The 11198-nt window shown below is 40.2% G+C and overlaps 1 pseudogene; it reads left to right on the top strand.

Annotated features, from left to right (window-relative positions):
• Positions 1-9062: 9062 nt before the first annotated feature.
• Positions 9063-9184, top strand: LOC115006509 (uncharacterized; annotated as a pseudogene).
• Positions 9185-11198: the final 2014 nt, after the last annotated feature.

An 11198-nucleotide genomic window follows, 5' to 3' on the forward strand; every position in this document is an offset into this window, starting at 1 on the left:
TCATGAGTTGGAGGAGGAGGAGGAGGAGGAGGAGGAGGAGGAGGAGGAGGAGGAGGAAGGCATACAAGGCAAAATGAAAACTTGGGTAATGCAGTCTTCTAGGATATAGACTACAGAAATGGAAGATATAATAATTATAATAATAATAAAGTACTGAAATGCTTGATCATCTGATTTTATGAGATGATTGAGGAGGACGCTCTGCCTTTGGAGAATCTGTTTTGCAGGATGCATCTTGTTTGACTCATTTACATAGTAACTATCACATCAACACATATCATATTCTCACAGGGTATTGTGTTCTTCAGTAATTGTTACCTTTGTACTTTTTACAGCCCTCTCCCACAAGAAAACGTAATCCCGTTCTCTCTCCAGACAAACTAAATCACGGATGTAAAAAGAAGTGATTCCTCTTCCTGACCGACTCGCCAGCTTGGCAAAGTAATACTCATGAGGTGCCATCAACCATATAAGGTTATTTCCTAGATGGACTAACCCATGCAGTGCTGTGTACAAGTGAGGGTCAGTGAGCAGCAGGCAGGCAGGACCTGACGCATTCTTTTCTTCCACCACGATTACTCAGTCTTGTGGAAAGACAAGCAAAGGGGGGGCAGGTCCCAGGAAACATGAGGCCCACCAGGGTCAGCTTGTTTACAGCAAGGGAAGAGACTTGAGGATCCGGGGAAGGTACTGAGGTGAGAAAGTACGACAGAGAGAGAGAAAGAGAGCTGCTCAAATTTAGTCTTAGGCTGCTCATGCAATAACTCTGAGCCGCCTACTCTGCTCAAAGGTCACTTGAGGTCATGCTTCTCACTTTAAAAAAGCACTGGATGTAGAAATGTACATTTCTGAAAGCTAAAGTATTTTATAAGTATTTTAGCTAAGTTTAAAGATGGTAGGTGGGAAACTTGTTTACCACTATTTACATTTTCTTAACTTTTTTGTTTTTTTCTGCTTTTCAGGTTGAGTTTATGAATATAAAAAAAAATGGCTACTCCTTTCTGCATGCACTTTCTTCTAATGTGTCAAAGTGGCACTTGAACAACTGTGATACCACAAGATGATTCCTTTACCTGACTAAAGATTGTGTTTTCACTTGGTGCACTTCTCTGACCTGCAGTTATGTCTGTCAGCCGCTAGATGGCGGCATTAGAGCACCTGAAAACATTCTGCAAATGCATTTGGTCTTTTCAGCCTCCAGATAAACGTGTAAGCGATCTTCCTCTAGGTGTCAGACTTTAAACACATAGGAATAGCAGACTTACGTAGTTCCACAATAACCTCCCAATGTTTAATTTGGTAAACATTTATTAATAGTCAATTTCACAACAGATATCAGAAACTGATTTGAAAACACAAGCATGCTTTACTCCAGAACCCCGGAACATGAGTGATGTAAACTAACCTTTATCAGTATCAGAATATGCATTTTGCTTCAACACTTTTCTGCTCTTAGTCTATGAATGTCTAAAGGGGAGTTGGTCTTATAATACTGAAATGCATGGGGGATATCTTCTGCTTACAATACAAAGGTTATTCTATGTTTGTAGAGAAAGTAATGTGGTAATCATATATGTCATTCTGAAAGAGTGTGGAAAACTGTGGTGTAAGAATAATCACCTTTTAGTGTATTTCCCAGATTTGATCACAACCATCTTTTCCCACAGTCACCCGGTCTAGTTCCTAACTTTTCTTGAGATAAAGGATAAACTTTAAAGCCTTCTGTCTAAAGCAGGGGATTTCTCTGTGTGTCCAATGAATGGTAATTAGCTACATGGCTAAATCTAATTGGTTGGGAAAGCTAAGCACTCCTTGTCTTTCTACATTGATTAGGATTTTCTAAAACTGTGCCTGAGGGGACGTAAGTCGATCCAATTTCCTATGGCTGCCATCATTAGCTTGACATGGCCCCAGGGGCACTGAAGATTTGCATCTGTGGACGATGAATGCCACACAGTGTGGCCGCAATTGTGACTGAAAAGTTAGCCGTGAATTTATGTTGTCTGTAAAGCAGCTTCACCAGTCTGTGGGTCTGAGTCTTCTTCCTGACAGTAGACTACTTATGGTCTCTGAAACTGGAGGAGAAAAGAGGACGTAGGCTTAAGAATGGACAGTAGGACAGTGGTCTTGACCTGGAAAGTGACACCCTCCTTTTCTCACTCTTGCTATGCCTTTCTCATGGAAGACATCTTGACATGTCATTGTGGGAAAAAGCTCAGCTGTAAATAATGATATTAATATTGGCTGAATTCCATTGAGCTGCTTTGGTCTTAGGGTCCCGTATTACATGTCGGCTCCCTGTCGCACTGTCCTCACTGAGACACTCGAGGAGAACAGAGCCTGTGATTTCCCTACAAAGACAACTCGACACTTTTAGCTGTGAAAAAGGGTCATTGTTGATGAGGTTGTATTACGTGCAATGGGCTAAATGCATCACTTTAATGGTGTGTGTTTTATGGCTGAGTGTTCTCTACACACAGACCCTCAGCACCATGGACAGAGCCGGCCGGAGCTTTCAACGGATTTGTAATTCCCCCAATTTCCCATTTAATAGTTGTCAATTGATTAGTGATTGTTTGTACACTGTGCAGACGTCCAGCGGTTGCTTTTTGGATTGTTTCATCCTAGTTCGGGATTTAAACTGTGACACGTGTGTTATTAATTTTGCCAGGTTAACTTGCTTTGAGTACTGCATGAAGCCTCATTTTGTAATACTAGATTGGAGGTGTGTGTAGATAATTATTTGATACATATATTGAGATGTGTCAGTGTGATTTATTACAGTCAACTCAAGTCAATTCTATTCATAAAGCTAAAAGCAACACTTTTACCTCAAAGGTCTTTGCAATCTTATATTTCAGCACTAATCTGTACTTTATAGTCTTTATAGTCTAATCTGAAAGATCGATGTCTGCAGCCTACTGGGAAATACTTAGTCAAGACACTTTTCCAAGTCCGGCCTTCGTCAGAGGACAAAGAGAGAAAGCGTTGAAGTTTCTTAAGGATCCTTGACCACAACAAAAAGGATTTCTGTGGCTGGTATTTAATATTGTAGGATTTGAACCTGTGACTGTAAACACCAGGCCACATCGCCGCACCAGCAGCATGTGGTGTTTGAGACTAATGATTTCATGTCCACTCTGTAAACACAATATAAACTGGAGATGTGCACTCAGTGGAGGGCACGTCCCTTAGCCAGGTGTGTCTGCAACGATCACTGCTGTAATGTTTGATTGAATTAATACAAACCGCAAGCGTGTCGGACACATTTTTCACTCGCAGGTTTCACACAACCGAAACACTTTCATTTTAATCTACGCAGCTGTCTGCAGGTTAACGGGGGTCACTACGACCTGCGGCAGTTATTTTATGCTTCTTCTGATAATACACTCGTAAACGTGAAGTTGAGGCCAGAAACTTGGCTCTGAATAAATATATGTATCTACATTATGCAACCTAGGCGGAGCTGTCTGTGGACTCCTCTCAGGTTTGTAAGGTCTGACAGCTGGGAAGCAAGACACGGGAAGTTCTTGGGTATTGAAGAGCTGCAGACTTTATTCACGAGCAAACTGTAACGCACAATGTACATGTACTGCCACTAAACAACTTCACTGCTAACCTCTGCTACGATTGCAAACACAAGTCTGCCCTGTGCAGCAACTCTCTCTCTCTCTCTCTCTCTCTCTCTCTCTCTCTCTCTCTCTCTCTCTCTCTCTCTCTCTGTCTCTCTCTCTCTCTCTCTCTCTCTCTCTCTCTCTCTCTCGTCTGCTCTCTCTCTCTGTCTCTCTCTCTCTCTCTCTCTCTCTCTCTCTCTGTCTCTCTCTCTCTCTCTCTCTCTCTCTCTCTCTCTCTCTCTCTCTCTCTCTCTCTCTCTCTCTCTCTCTCTCTCTCTATGTATCAGTGTTGATGGAAAATATCTCAGGAATACTATTGGATTTACCGAGGCATGCAAATCTGGACAGGAACAATTCCTAATCCCTAGCTGAAACACGATTCGGTTTAGAGGAGTCAGCAGTCAATCAATGAAATGTAAAATGTATAAAACAGTCAATAAAATATGTTTTTCAAAACGTTTTAATCACTGCAACCATGAGAGGTCTTTGAGCAAACAGTCATAAATGTGCACAAACAATATTTGCTGATGGGTCCAGTAGTATGTGAGATTAGGTGTGGACAGACTGACACACACACACACACACACACACACACACACACACACACACACACACACACACACACACACACACACACACACACCCCCAACACATGATCCCTTCCGCGCTTATGCCTGGTGGAAATATGGAAATGACGACCAAACACAGGATCCCTCTGGGCTTGTGTCTAAGACGACTTCCCAGATCACTCACTTCACACTAAATGTTTGTTTTCCTTCATGAACCTGAGGACCAGATGTGAAGACTGAATAAAAGGTTTTGGCGAGACTTTAGATTCTAATGTTTTCCTGGTTTTTAAGGCTTATTTAACTTGACTGGCAAACTGACCGCAGCAACACTTGATAACCAAGGTTTGGGATCTTAGTCACAGCAAAGTGCACATTATTCTTTGTTATATATATATATAGAAGTAATGTAAGCCTCTGAATCTCAAATCATATGTAACTCCGGTTTGTGATCCATATGCAGCATGTGCTCCTCAGTGATACTCTATCAGTGTTACCACGTTACAGTTGTTGTTGTACATTTCTATATATCAACTTGTACGTCATAACAGGTGGTTTCATCTGTCAACCATCAATCACATGGAGAGTAAACAGTATAGGTCACTGTTATCATCACCATTTAACCTTCCCATTGGCTATTATAACCATTTTCTATTGGTTGTATACACAGATTTCAACTCCATGCAATCCTTTAATGGCATTTAATGTTTTACACAATCAATCATTGAAAAGTCCTACAATTACATTTTAGACATTTGACATTCAAAACAACGGGATTGAATGACTGGATGTCAAAGAATTCATCTGGCAATAGCAAAAGGGTTGGCAACATCCAGGTCTACTTGAAGACTTTGAGCAGCAACTACTTGAACTAATCACAAAATAACTGTTGTTGTTGTTGTATCACATGCTGTAGGCTTTAGCAGGTGGACTTCAGTACAACATTGATGGTCTAGAGTTGCACAAATTGACAAATGAACCCTGTATTGATAGACGTTGGAGCAGCATAGTGCTTTGTCCTCCCAAAGCAGTTAGTGGAAAGTTCCCAGAGTATAAAATCTTCTTATCTTATCTTATGTATTTTCTACTTAATTAATCAACCATCTTTAAAAAATAAAAAAGTAAAAACAGAGAGAGGAGGACTGTAAAAACAGAGAAAATGAGAGTGTGGAAGAGAGATAAAGAATCTGAGAGGAAACCAAGAACGTAGCGTGAGGTGAACACTAACACTCACTCACCACAGGACATGTTTGTGTTTTCCTTATCGTGCTCCGCTCCATCTCTGTAGCCGTAGCCCATCATCTAACCTCTCTGCTTCAGTAGTGGGGAGGTTCCACATGTGTTCCTTTCAAATTATAGCAACTAACTGGCTTTGACCTATGTCTTGTTTGACTGAAAATTGACATGTGGTGTTGATTAGCTGCCTGAATTCGTTGAACATGTTGGAGCTGACCGTTTTTTTACTTAATTGATAGCCTAGAGCCCCGGACCCTGAAGGGACCTCTTTCTATTGTTGAGTCAACTGAAGAAAGTGACACATTTATAGATGTCTCATATAATTCAATGCATGAAAATAACAGTACAGAACAACTGATAAGCTTTACAATTAACCCAAATAGTGAACACAGTTCCCAGGTTGGGAACCAGTGGCGTAGAGGAACAGGTAGCATGTGCACCTTAATATATGAAGAGTATTGCAAAGGGTCCATTTATGTAGATTCAGATGTTGGTATGTCCAATCAACGTTAAGGAAGCAGGGATCCTTTAGTGCAGGGGGGGGGAACTTTTTTCCTATCAAGGGTCATTTTATTTTTTACAACATCCTTCGAGGGCCGTACTAATTATTGAACTCATAACCTCTGCAATTTTTATGCTGTGCAAAAAAGAAACTTTTTTATTCCTGTATCTTTCTGTTTTATTAGAAATCTATCCTTTATTAGTCCCACAACGGGGAACTGTATCTTGTCACACAGCAAAAGAACATGTGAATTAAAAAGGTAGTACACAATAATTAAATATAATAAAAGATAATATAAGTACCAAGTGGTTGATAGAAAATAAAGTGAGTATTGCACATGGCAGTGATAACTGCACAGCAGTGGTGCAACAGTCTGTTCTTGGTGTGGGGGTCTACCTCTCTATCTGTCCATGTGTGTATGTTACGCTCTGTAGAGAGCTGCTTGTTGGGCCGAACTCCACCGAAGAGCGTTAACTTTATCCAAACGCACTCGTCCTTTCAGCTCGGGCAGTTTGACATGTTTCGTGCTGTAATGACGCTCGAGATTATTTTTCATCACTCCGCACAAATTAGGCTCACTGGCCTTTAACTTCCACAAAGAAATAATCGTTCGTCCATTTCTCCTGGAAAGTGCGACATTCTGCATCCACCTTTCTCTTGTTTACACTCGCCATGCAGCGTTCACTGATGTCAACGACACTCGTTTAATATTGAAGTTTTTTGACATGACGTGACCACGTGATGACACGTTCCGCTCGTGTTGTGTTCAAGGACCCTGACCTTGGCCAGGAAAAATAGTCGCCGGGTTTTATTCGATTGCTGACTAGATTTTATTTTTATTTTTTCTAGTGGATTTTTTTGCGTGTGTTTATGAATTACCTCGAGGGCCGGATCAAATGGTCCCCACCCCTGCTTTAGTGGAACATAACATGACCTGTGGTCCGTCTGAACGCTTGCTTACACTAATTTAATTTAACAAACGTCTATCTCAGTTTGCAATGATTAGATTATTCTTGACTACGGAAGAATGAGTGTCCTGTAAAAAGAAAGTCTGATGTCAAACTAGTTGGAAAACATTATCTTATGAGGATAGATTTCTACAGCAGTTACATCCATCATCTTCTTATCTCTGTCATTCACTTCCCTCTCATTCGACAACGTCCCCTTTTCCATATAGGAACAAACTGTAATGCTTTGTCCGAGCTCATAGAATTACATTTATTGAGATGTCACAGTTCACCACCACATTAAAGAAGCCGAGCTCACCGTTATAAGACATCTCCCCAACATTTTGTTCACCATAGAGTTGCATTAAACAATTTGTGAGCACTTGAGGGGAATTATTTACATTACTTCCAGCTTCAGGCCTCCGTTAAAGACACAGTACCGCCGTGCAGGCAGGTTGTGCTTATTCATGTAACGTTTGAGTAAAATACAAGCCTTTGCATTGTGTGTGTCATACATTATTACTGATTTTTAGAGGATCTCACACCTCTCACTTAGCTTTTCTCAGTATATCACTTATTTAACTGACCCCCTCTAAAAGAACAGCTGGGTCCAGTCTGGCACCTTTAGTGTAAATGGACCAGAACAGCCACGGATTATTACTGGCCATCAAATGTAAACCATTTATTAAAGTAATTGTTGTAAACTATTAGCCTTTTCCACTTTTACTATTTTTATTCTGCTTTTTAATACTATTTTTAATATCTATCTATTCCACATTTACATCAACATTGTGATTATTGTACTGTAAATGCTCTGTATACTTTGGCTGTGAAGCACTTTGGGCTGCAATTCTTCTATGAAAGTCTTCTTATTATATTATTATTAAGCGTACACTCACTTAAATGAATACATGTGTCGACCCCTGACCTTAAATTTTCTTTTAATTTCCTCTCTGCACTTTGTTTTACAAGTCACATTGGATCTCGCTCTGATTTGATTCAATTGTATTTCTACATCGAGGCCAGGCAGATGTAGAACTACAGAACTGTTCCTGTTAATACCGACATTTCAGAGGTAAGCATGGAAGTGAAATACAAGTTAGCATAACTCGATCTTATTGATCTGTTTTTAAAGGATTGAATAAATACAAATATCCTCAGTGTCAAAACATTGTGTTCAGATATCCAGTATGTGCAGACCGAACATACAACCCCAGAGGTCTGATCTTCACTAAATATTTAGAAAGACATTCTGTAAATTGACAAATCAACTTACTATGTGTTGATTACATATACATTAATAAATGGTGTCATTTCGAATGGACGCAATTGCTTACGGTGGCTCTGTTACTACTACACACACTCTGTCTGTGCAGACTGGCATTTTAACATGAGAAATTAGTGAAGAATTTGTAGAGCAACTCTATGTCTATTTTTAAACGTGGACCTCACAGTAACCCTCCCACAAGGATTTATATCAGATTTGGAAAGGAAGTATTTGCATGTGTGTGTACTAAGACTTTAATATGACACGGTGTGGCTTGTTCATGTGTATTACTTGTATTAAAGAACTCCGACAGCGTCTCTAAAATAATATAGTTTTAGCAAACACAGATACACATTTTGTTTCCGGGATATTAAGTAATTTAAGCTGGTGTCCAGGTTCAGTTCATGACCTGAGGTCAGAAATGTGAACCAGGAGTACTGAGAAGCTGCGGCCATATGTAACCATATCTTGTGTGAGAATCAACATTTGACATTTATTAGATTCATGTCTGTTTTTGTTCAGGAGACAGGAAACAGGCACTACTTTTTTATAGAAATCTTTGCTACTATGGACAAATAAGGATGCAATGGAAGGAAAAGGGTCACAAATGTACAGTTCTCTGATTCTCAAGAAGCGTATTTGCACTTAGTTCATGTTCTTTGTGGTATTCACAGTTATAGACAGGAAAATGTAAACAGGAAATGCATCATGAGTGTACACATGGGAGGAGAGGAGTTTCCTGCCTGTAAAGATTGCTGGCTAATGCAAACAGCTGCGTTGTGATTGCTGAATGTCCGAGTTAGCCGTGTGGTTACAGATGGCCAAACCTTCAGGGACTCAATTTGAAAAAAAAAGAGTTCAATGTGACCTTTTGATAAATCCCTCGCCTTTATCGATAGAAAACAAAATAAGTGCTTCATGGAACAAAACATACTTATCTGTCAGAGGAGATACCAGGATCAAGAAGGTGGTTCACACACAGCGAGGCTTAGCCAATGCACTCCGGCTGAGCTGCGAATTCCCCAAATGTGTGAATCTCGACAGTTTATCTCTCCCGGATTTGATTTGACTTTTTTTGTAAATTTCCCCGAAAAGAATTTCTGACAGCAGCGGAATCAAATTAATTGAACTATTCAGTTTGGCATTCATGAATGGAAAACACCTATTCATCAAAACAGCCACATGCTAAAGTATCAAGAAATACGTTGTTAAACCTCAAGCATTTAGAGATTGTTGTTGTCACAGTTGGACGTCGTGCTTGAAAAACACATCTCTCACTCGAGTTTTCTTCACATTTCCAAGAAAAGTAATATTTTCCGTACGACAGAGAACCACTGATGTCTGACATTCTCTGTTAAACCCAACCAGCTTTGGAGTAACCTGTAACCACTCAGTCAGTGAACCTGTGATATCTACGTCAAGCTCTACACGCCACACATGTGCGATCAAAGACGAGCGCTCACGTGACAGAGCTGTGTGTAGACGGGCCTCATGGGCAACAAACAAGTTGCCATGAACAACTAATTCTTCTAAATTAGAGTAGCTCTGACATCTGACACACTGCTGCATCTGTAACAATTGCATTTGAACTTTGTAAAAACGTGATGAATCTGTCCTTCACCGTAATTACAGGCAACAACATTTCAAGTATAATCCTCTATAACATTTTCCACAGAAGATCTAATACCTAACCTTTCCATAACATCACCTCCCCTGATGTCCTTGTGTCAGGATTCTCTCCATGAAGTGCTCCTGCCAACCACAGAGGGACTTTACTTCTACGTCACATGGATTATTTTCTGGCAATTAGATTATGAGTATAGAACCTAGTCCTCAGTCGAAAGAGACGCATTAAAAAATGGCTCTCCTTTTCCACAATCACATTAGCGCTGCTCAGAGCTGCCAATAAAGAACCCGTTTATGGTGGTCCAGCTTGACTTTAATTGGCTAAACAAATTCGATGAAAGTTTGTGGTTTTGACCTTTTTGCTGCATTAAGGTAGAACTGGACACACTGAGAAGCAGGGCTCAGGAGAAATAAGATGGACAAGGCAGACAATTCAAGCCCAACTTTAAAACAACTGATCAAAGGCAGAAATAATAAGATTGATTATCAACCTTGTAAGTGTTCATTATCATATTAGGTGGGTCCGAAAAAGGAGAAAACATAATTTCCCTCGGTAACAAGATAGGGTTATTTCCAGTTTGCTCCCGATAAACTGTCCGGGTCACTTTGTATCCATCACAGCAGAAATGATGAGAACATGATGTGCATGCAGACACATCATGTTGTCAGACACATCTTGCTAAAAATACTACAGCAGAGCCAATGTGAACATTGTTGCACTGCGGAGCCCAATATACCATATAACAACATGCCTTAAGTGGTGTGTGTAGTGCTACGCTAACTCTGGGTCTCCTGTAAATTGCTTTGGGCTTTCCTTTTCTGATAACACAACTGAAAAAACAAACATCTCTGTTCACCCTCTCCAGCTGTTGGCTTGATACACAATCTATTACCATGTCTTGCAGTATCTCAGTGACAGCCCATCTGCTGTTGTACTCAGGTCAGTTCTCTTTTCTTCCCTTTCAAATGTATCTATCTTTCTCTGTCTTGTGAGCCTTGAATGCAGCTAACAAGATATGACAAGCAGCTTTAACATGTAAAAGGTTTCCCATGACACTATAAGTTATTTACAGTTTGACCCGACAGAATAATTAAAGACCTGTGCAATCACAATCCTACAATTCCAGATCACCAATATTACAGTAATTTTAAAACATGTGTATTGTGGTCATTTATGAATTGCTTGACTAGAGTCACATTACAGATATCTGCAATATAATTCATCCATCCATCACGTACCAGGTTATACGTTTTGGCAGCAGACTAAGCGTTCTTCTGGGATGGGATGTAAAATGCGTCCTCCTTAATAGAGGATGAAAAAATGGTACCAACATCCCACCCCAGCATAGCATTATCCAGAGCCTTCGGCATCTCATAATGAACCTTATCTATCCAGCCACTACCACCATGCAGCATTATCTATACCAGGGGTGTCAAACT

Source organism: Cottoperca gobio, chromosome 3 (assembly GCF_900634415.1).
Source record: "Cottoperca gobio chromosome 3, fCotGob3.1, whole genome shotgun sequence".
In the NCBI taxonomy this organism is placed as follows: domain Eukaryota; kingdom Metazoa; phylum Chordata; class Actinopteri; order Perciformes; family Bovichtidae; genus Cottoperca; species Cottoperca gobio.